The sequence below is a fragment of the Xyrauchen texanus genome, chromosome 22 (genome assembly GCF_025860055.1).
Source record: "Xyrauchen texanus isolate HMW12.3.18 chromosome 22, RBS_HiC_50CHRs, whole genome shotgun sequence".
Lineage (NCBI taxonomy): Eukaryota > Metazoa > Chordata > Actinopteri > Cypriniformes > Catostomidae > Xyrauchen > Xyrauchen texanus.
In genome coordinates this window covers 17,649,529-17,657,850 of record NC_068297.1, presented here as the reverse complement: position 1 = coordinate 17,657,850, position 8,322 = coordinate 17,649,529, and positions in this window count along the sequence as shown.

The following is an 8,322-nucleotide window of genomic DNA, read 5'->3' as shown; positions in this document are numbered from 1 at the left end:
TGTCCAGTGTTTTTCCATTTTCTTGTCCATCAGATATGTCCTGATCATGAGAAGTGATTTTCCATAGCTGACCGCAATCGGTGGCTTTGGTTCAGATCAGGACAGCAGCTCTGCAGTGACGAGAGGAACCTGATATGACTGACTATCAGTCAGCATCAGTCGGTCCACTCTGTGTTCTCCAAAACTCACCAGGATCCTAATGAATGCAGAATGATCTTGAAGGTCACATTCATGCTAAATCCACTAATTTGAAAAGGGTCACTTCATCAAACGAAACACTCAGAATGTATTTGATATTGGCCTTGATTATAATTTTTTCTTTTGTCTTAGCTGCAGAAACTCTGTGGGTCATTTTTTTGTCTAAAACTAGAATGTTTGCTGGGTATGTGTGGATTATAATGTGTGGTTATTTGTGCTGAGATGCGTAAAGTGAAACTTTTGCCCTTGGTTCAAAATGGTCTTTTTTTAAACCCTGATTGGGGATGTTTTTAAGTGGGTAAATGAGAAAAAGATAAATGTACCCTTTTCTAACCGCCGCCCTCCTTGATTACAGTTGCTCGCTCTGACAAGCTCAGCGGAACTCCTTATAGGAATACATTTGACATTACCATGAATGGTGCAGTTTTTGGCACAATATTCTCATAAACGGAATGAATAATATTTTTACATTGGCTGGAATTAAGAGTGACACAGCAAGGCATATTAAGCTGACAATTTTGTAAAATACATGGGTAAATAATACTGTAATTTGAATGAAAACTGTGGAGACTGTGAATCAAAATTGAGGCAAACGGTTATTACAGTCACTTGAAAAAGAAAATTGTCTTTATATTGCAATTCCACATCTGATAAAATAAATGTAAGTGAAAAGAACTGTTTATAACGTTTCATAGCACACTCATTTACATGAGTTGTGAACTCTTTATTTACTATCACCTTTACTATAACCTGAATCAACACATAAATGAATTAATTAAGTTGTTAGCTTTAATTTACCTTGGAGCAAATTAAGGTGTCATAACATGCTCTTCTTCAGATTTATTTAAAGTTTTTTTTTAAAGAAAGAAAAGAACTGCATGTATCCTCTCTGGGTACATTCTATCACTATTACCAGTGACCCAGCAACATCTTTTTTTAATATTTGTTTTGATCATTTCGATAAAATTCGGCTTAAAACTATACTTAAACACACATTACTCTCATAGGCAGGCTATCATTGGAAAACAGCAAACGTATGTCAGAAAATTGGCGGATGTCAACAGTTGCTAAAACAGGATTGGTAAGAAATGCTTTTAAGGCAGGGCTTAGCAAAGGGTCAATTAGCTTTGTTCCAGAACATAGTCGGCTACTCAATAAGCAGTTGCCTATGAAGGCAGCATCCTTACTGAAATGGAACATCTCTAAGTGATTACATAGAGAGTAACTCTGTATGCCACATAAATAGTGCTCATCGTGTGAAGTGCACAGGAGAATCAGCTCACAATTCATTCCAATTGAGTTTGACATTATCATGGTCCTTAGGCCAGAAACATACTCTATGCAAGTATTCATACGCATGTCCAACACATTGCCATTGCATCCTTTAATTACTGTGGTGTTAAAAAACCTCATAACTCAAAGGGGTTATAGAGTTACCTTCAAAAGTTTGTTCCATAAAACTGGATGTGTTATTATTCAGGTAAGTTGCTATAAATGTATTAACTTGCTTGCTCAACAATATTCCCTTTAAACTGTTTTTCTGCCATGAAAGTAGTTGATCTGAAAGAGAAAACTCACTGTGGAAGTGGACAGTTTACACATGTCTGCTATAGCCTTTTGCAACAGCGTTGAGAATGCAAGGCATACTTCTATTGAAATAAGAATTGTGGTCTGGCACATTTTGAAAAGCAATGCGCAAAATCTTGCTTGAGTAGCTACAGTAGAAGCATCTGCGTTCACGTACTTAAATACAGTGTGCTTTGGCCTTACGATAACAATGACAAATACTCCTATAAATGAGCAATGCATATGGAATATAATATGCAATGAGGCTGCATATGGAACAGTCTTTGCATCAGGATCATACACATGATACTTTAAAACAATATATCAGTTTTCATGTTGGACTGAAATAGACCAAACTTACTCAGACAATTTATATTTTAAAGGGCCATGCTTTAATCAGGCAAGTGCTAAATCTTTGGGTGTTTTGATGTGCCCCCCCCACCCCCCCACCCACCCCGCAGAGCTGGTTGAGTGCTTTAAATGGGTCTGGCCCACTTCAAAATCCCTTTGAACTGCCTGAAGTCTGTCTCTCTCTGATACCGCAGGGGTTTTGCAGTTTTCATATATAACTGATTAACCTTTTTGGATTTCCCCAGAAAAAATGAAACCGACACACATGTACATGAATGCACACATACGCATCCCACCAGCTTTCCTTCCTCTGTCTCTAATTGAGGCTCTGTGTTATTCTCTCTCTCATCTCTATCTTTCTCTTTCTCTTGCTGGTTAGTTTTTTGATCATGCAGTTTTTCTCTTCTCTTGTGTTCTTCTTAATAATTCATTCCCCACAGCTGCTGGATGTTTCCGCCTCAGTACAGCAATGCTTTCAAATTAAAATAATTGAATTTTCAAGTTTTATCAGTTATTCATGACTTGTTAAAGTTTTTTTTTTTAAATGCTGCCATTAAAGAGGAGAATGTATTAAATGTAATATAATTTAAGTTCAAAGAGTATGACATTAAGACCTCTGTAGCTCAGGGAAAACTTCTGCATAACCTTACATAAAGAGAGAGAGGAGAGAGAGAAGCACAGATAGAAGAGAGAGATGTGATATTTGTGATAGTGATCCGAATTTTAACAGCAGATGATAAGCAGTTACCCATCTGCCAATGCAATACTGAACTCTCCCCAGGGACGGAAAAAGAGAGATAGGGAGAAGAGAAGATGCAGGTGATAGAATACACTACAAAATTCATGTTCTTAATAAGTATTGTCTTGTTTTCCTGGAAAATAAAATAAGCATAGTTAATAAAGGTATATTTACCTGACAAGCTAAACTTCAGAAGATATAATTTTTAACAAAAGTGTATTTTGTCTCATGGCACTGGCATATTTTTTCCAATTTGAGTTTTCGTTTTTAGGTGTTTTATTGGCATATGATCAATGTTTGTACATTAGTATTACAGCTGAGCTACATAAAGATAAAACAGTGGGAAAATAAACCCCAATGTACATAAATTAATAAAGGAAAATATAGTGTTTTTCCTCTAAAACATGTTTAGATATTTTAACTGGAAAAGTATACAGAGATTTTTATGATCTTAAAAGATTAGTTAAAGTACAGATAAGACAAGTTCAAGATTGTCTTTTGAAAGAATGTTCCAGGTTCAATATAAGTTAAGATCAATCAATGTTTCATGTGGACTATACACATATCTGACGAAAGCTATTTCAAAAAGTGGAGAGGACACGTCTCACTCTTCTCAAACCATAACTGACAGCGATGTATCTAATAATCATTCAGTGAAAATGTCTGCAACTTGAACTTTTGGTCGGATTATAGGAGTGAATGCACTTAGCTGAATAGGAAAGCCATAGGATGCTCCCTTGCTCCCTATTTAGTGAATGACTTGCTGTGTGCTGTCTATCTGCACTGGTCTCAGAACATACAACATCTACGCATGTGCACGCGGGGTCGCACAAGGTTAAGTGAGGTTAATGAAAAAATAGTATTTTTTAGGCATAATCTACAATCACGTATTTAATCAAACCACACAATGATGGCTTTAAGACATTTACAGACATTACAGCATAATTTTCTGTAAAGCTGCTTTGAAACAATCTGGGCTGTGAAAAGAGCTAAAGAAATTAAAATGACTTGAAAATTTATTTAATACCATGTGTAAAAATACAATCTATAAAAAGTTATTTGTTGTAATCTTACTGCTTGTATTTAAAAAATAGAATGTAATCTAATTACAAGTACTTGAATTTGTGTAATATGATTGTCATACATATTACATGTAGTACATTACTACCTAACACTGTGTGCACCTCTCTCTCTCTTAAACCAATCAACACGTCACTTTTACTCAAAGGTCACTTCAGCTTGACCTCCCAGTGTGTGATGTCATGGTTGCAGTAGGTCATGGTGTTGCTATGATCTCTCGTCCGATGGGAATTCGCTGAATGACGTATGAACATGATCTCATCCATACAGCATTTCCATTCCATATGGATCTGTTATTTCTGCATCTGTGTCCATTAAAAGAGCAGGGTATCTGTGTGTGTGTGTGTGTGTGTGGCCTCAGAGAAACACTGGAGATGTGACTGTAGAGGGGGTGTAAGGTTAAAACATGTGTGAATGTGTGCGTGTGTTCTTACAGGAGTCTAAGGCAGAGTATATGACAATGGAGCTGTTAATGAGAGAGTATGTGTGTGTGTGTGTGTCACCGTGAAACAGTTATGGCTGATTGAGTGGGAGGATCCCCGGAGAGCCGAGTGGGGTCTGATCTGACCCCAGGGGTTGTGTCTCCCCTCTAGACCTCATTTCATTATATTTTTACTGATAAAAAGACCCTTGTTTTCTCTCTTACACGCACATTCATTAAAAATCTGCCAAGCTATCAAATGTTACAGAGAATAGATGTATTATACTGCTTATTATCTTCTTAAACACAGACAGGACTAATTTCCGAACACACACCCTTAAGACACATAGTCTCATCTGAATAAAAGCATTAATTAATTAGACAAACACTCTTACACGACCAAACTAGACATCTGAAAATTCTGTTATCATTTACTTACCCTCATGTCATTCCAAAAATGTACCCCTGCATCTGCGTAATATCAGAGTGTGTACTGTATACGATGAAGAACTTCTTGACCATTAACAAAGTATGATCTTTAGGTATGCAGGTGAGTTTGAATATGCAGAACTGCAAATGAGATTTTAAAGCTTTGTAATAGAGAAACATTTCTAACTACTAGGGGTGTGCAGCGAAGCCATTATCTGTATCTGTATTTGCATCTGTTCATATGACAAAATGATCTGTATCTGTCTCTATATTTGGCGGGAACCGGGTGCGGGTGCCTTAAACTGGAACTGCAACAAAAAACTATTGAAATGCACATTTTAAAATGTTACTCTTAATTTATAATAAGAGCCTATAAATAATAATAATAAAAATAAATTATTATATGAAGCTGAATTTGTAGGCTAAATTAACTGTGGAATATGTTCCGGTTTCTCCTGTTATTTCTGATATTATCATCTGTCTGAAACAGAATTTTCATTCATATGTATAAAAACTTTATTCTGGAGGCAGAAGATGTCAAGCAAAATGTGAAATGTCAAGCACACATTTTGCAGTGAATAATAAGTACAAATTCAAACATTAAAAGAAATGAAAATAAATCAATAGCCTACAAACAGTTGAAAGTCCCATAAGTCTATCTGGAATTTTACAATAGGACACTATTATTTAATTAAATAATAATAATAAAAATAATTATTATTATAATGTTACATTTACAATGTGCCTTTCCAGAGCTCAAGAAATTTAGCACTGTTTAAAGAAGAAGATGAAAACAGACAGAGCATATTTCAGGTTCTTTGTTTTACATAAGCAGGAATATTCCGAATAGATCAATACTCTATGGAGCATTTAAAACTTTATGGAGCATTTTAATATGTTTTCAGAATAAAGTCTTAACCAGATAATAACCTTGTATATATGGTCTAAATTAGACCATATATACATGTGACGCTCCTGTTCTACCTGCTCCGTACGGGACTCGATCAAACGTCTCCGGCATGGGAGGAAGGTGCTCTAACAAGGGGGATAAAGGCTACAGCCTCTAGCGTCAGTGCACCATTTGAGGTCAGGAGAGTGAGGTTTACACCCTGCACAGCTACTGTATCTACCAGCTGGCTCCCGTTACACTCACCCCCCTAAACCGTACTCCCATCCGGGTCACGGCACCATTGTTGCCGGTCCTTCTCACCCTCGCTCCGAACGGGACTCGAACCAACATCTCTGGCGTGGGAGGCGGGTGTGCTAACGAGGAGGCTAAAGGCTACAGCCTCTAGTGTCAGTCGCTAGTGCACCTCTTGCTCCTGCACAGCTATTTACCAGCTGGCTCCCGTTACATACATATGGTCTACTTTAAGAGACGGATGGATGAGTTCCGGTGTGAAATCATCACTTCAGGTCAGGAATTTAACATCACGCTCAGGTTTAGGCTATAAATTAATACAGGGGAATCACTTGTGAATTGTGTGATACATTAACATAGACATTTCAAGAAGTGGAAAGTGTACATGATGTTGTATCTTAATGTTACCCTTGACAAGCTCCAGATGTGCACAATTAACGGAGACCGCAAATAGAGTGGAGACCGTGCCCATCCGATCTGAAATCACATTGTGGGCATTTTCCGGTGCACATTGTGGGCATTTATATTGGCTGCACAGATTCATAAATTTGTTGTAATTTAGAATATGTTACTTTTTCAGTGTTGCTTTATCCTTCTAGGTTAATCAGTCAAATTAATATTTTTTATATTATTCGGATGAATCCGTTATTAATTTTTAAGTCATTATTCATGCCTTTCCGTATAAGGTATTCGGCTTCGGGCACATCCCTACTAACAACTTAAATTTCTTAAGTGTCTGTTCCTCACACAAAGCTGTCGTCTAGCTTCTTGTGGAATACAATAATAAGTGACAATGAAAGGGACTGTAATAAGGGACAGTGAAAGATCTAGACAAACACACACACACACACACACACACACACACACACGCACACACTGTGATGTGGTCAAATAAATAATAATAATAATAATAATTTATATATTGCTGTTATTTATATATTACTAATAATTATATTATATACTGTCCAAGTTATTGGACAAAATGTATTTTGCTTTTATTCTATTTTATTTATTCTATATGATGCTTTGGCAACATTGTTTTTGAAACTTTCATGCCAATAAAGCCCATTGAATTGAATTGAATTGACAAATAAGTCATTTAGACAATTTTTATGGAACTTTTTTGTTCTTTTTAAAGCTTTACAGCCAGGGGCATAGATTAATCAAAAAAAGCAAGTACATCCCCCCATTATTTATACAATAATCAAATGGAAACATGTAAATGCTTCACACTGCAACCCCCCCAATATTCAGGGTAAATCTACACCCTTGTAACAGCTCCTGGTCACTATATGCTTTCACTGTATGAAATGGAGCAGCATAAGCATTCTTCTGAACACATTTGTGTTCCACAGGAGAAAGTCATGAGGGTACAGGATGACAGAATTTTTATTTTTGTTTGAACTATTTGTAACCGGTTCTGCCGACCTGCTCTGAGTGGGATTTGAACTGGGGTCGAGGTGAGCACGCTAACAAGGAGGATAAATGCTACAGCCTCTAGCGTCAGTCGCTAATGCACCTCTTGAGGCCAGGGGAGGGAGGTTTTCACACACTGCACAGCATGTACCAGCTGGCTACTGTTACATATTATATTATGTTATCAACATAATATAAGCGCATAAGACAAACACATCACACCACACATTAATAACAACTCACACAACACATAACCCCAAAATGTAAAAAAAACAGGGTAAAAAAAACCCACACCATAAACCAAACAATGCAGAAAAGGCAGCCAGATGAGTACTGATTGTTGACTGAACTATTTTGAAACCGAACCCAATTGAAAAGCTACAAATGTAATCAGATCTGAATCTGATTACACCACACCACTTCTTGGACTCATATTTAAATAGAAAACTTGATCAACTAGTTTTCAAATGTTACGCAGAATTTTTTTTCACACTTTGGCTGCAATGATTGGAAGCATTTCGTGTTTAAACAGTGACAGATATCAGGGATGTCCTGGAAGGTTACAGTAAGTTACTTTGTGGTGAGATGCCATTTAAGTACTCTCATGTTCTTTCTCTCCCTCCTCTAACAACCTCTTCCCACCCTTTAACACACCCTTCTGTAACTCTTTCCTTCTCTCCCTCTTACACCCCCTCCCCCTACCGTCTCTCTCTTTTTCTGATCCATTTTTCATGCTGCAATCTATTTTCTCTCCTTTGCTATGGTTTACAGTATCTTGTCCCCCTCCCTGTCTCATTCTCTGAGTGCATTATGAGATTATCTCTATCTCTTTCTTTGTCCTCTTTCTCTGCCATATTATCTATTTTTCTCATCCCTGCTCACGTAGTCTTTTATCTCTCTCATGGGTCATCCGTCTCTCTCTCTCTATCTCACTCCTATTAAACACCACCCCTCAATTAATCTGCTCTCATCCCTCTGTTT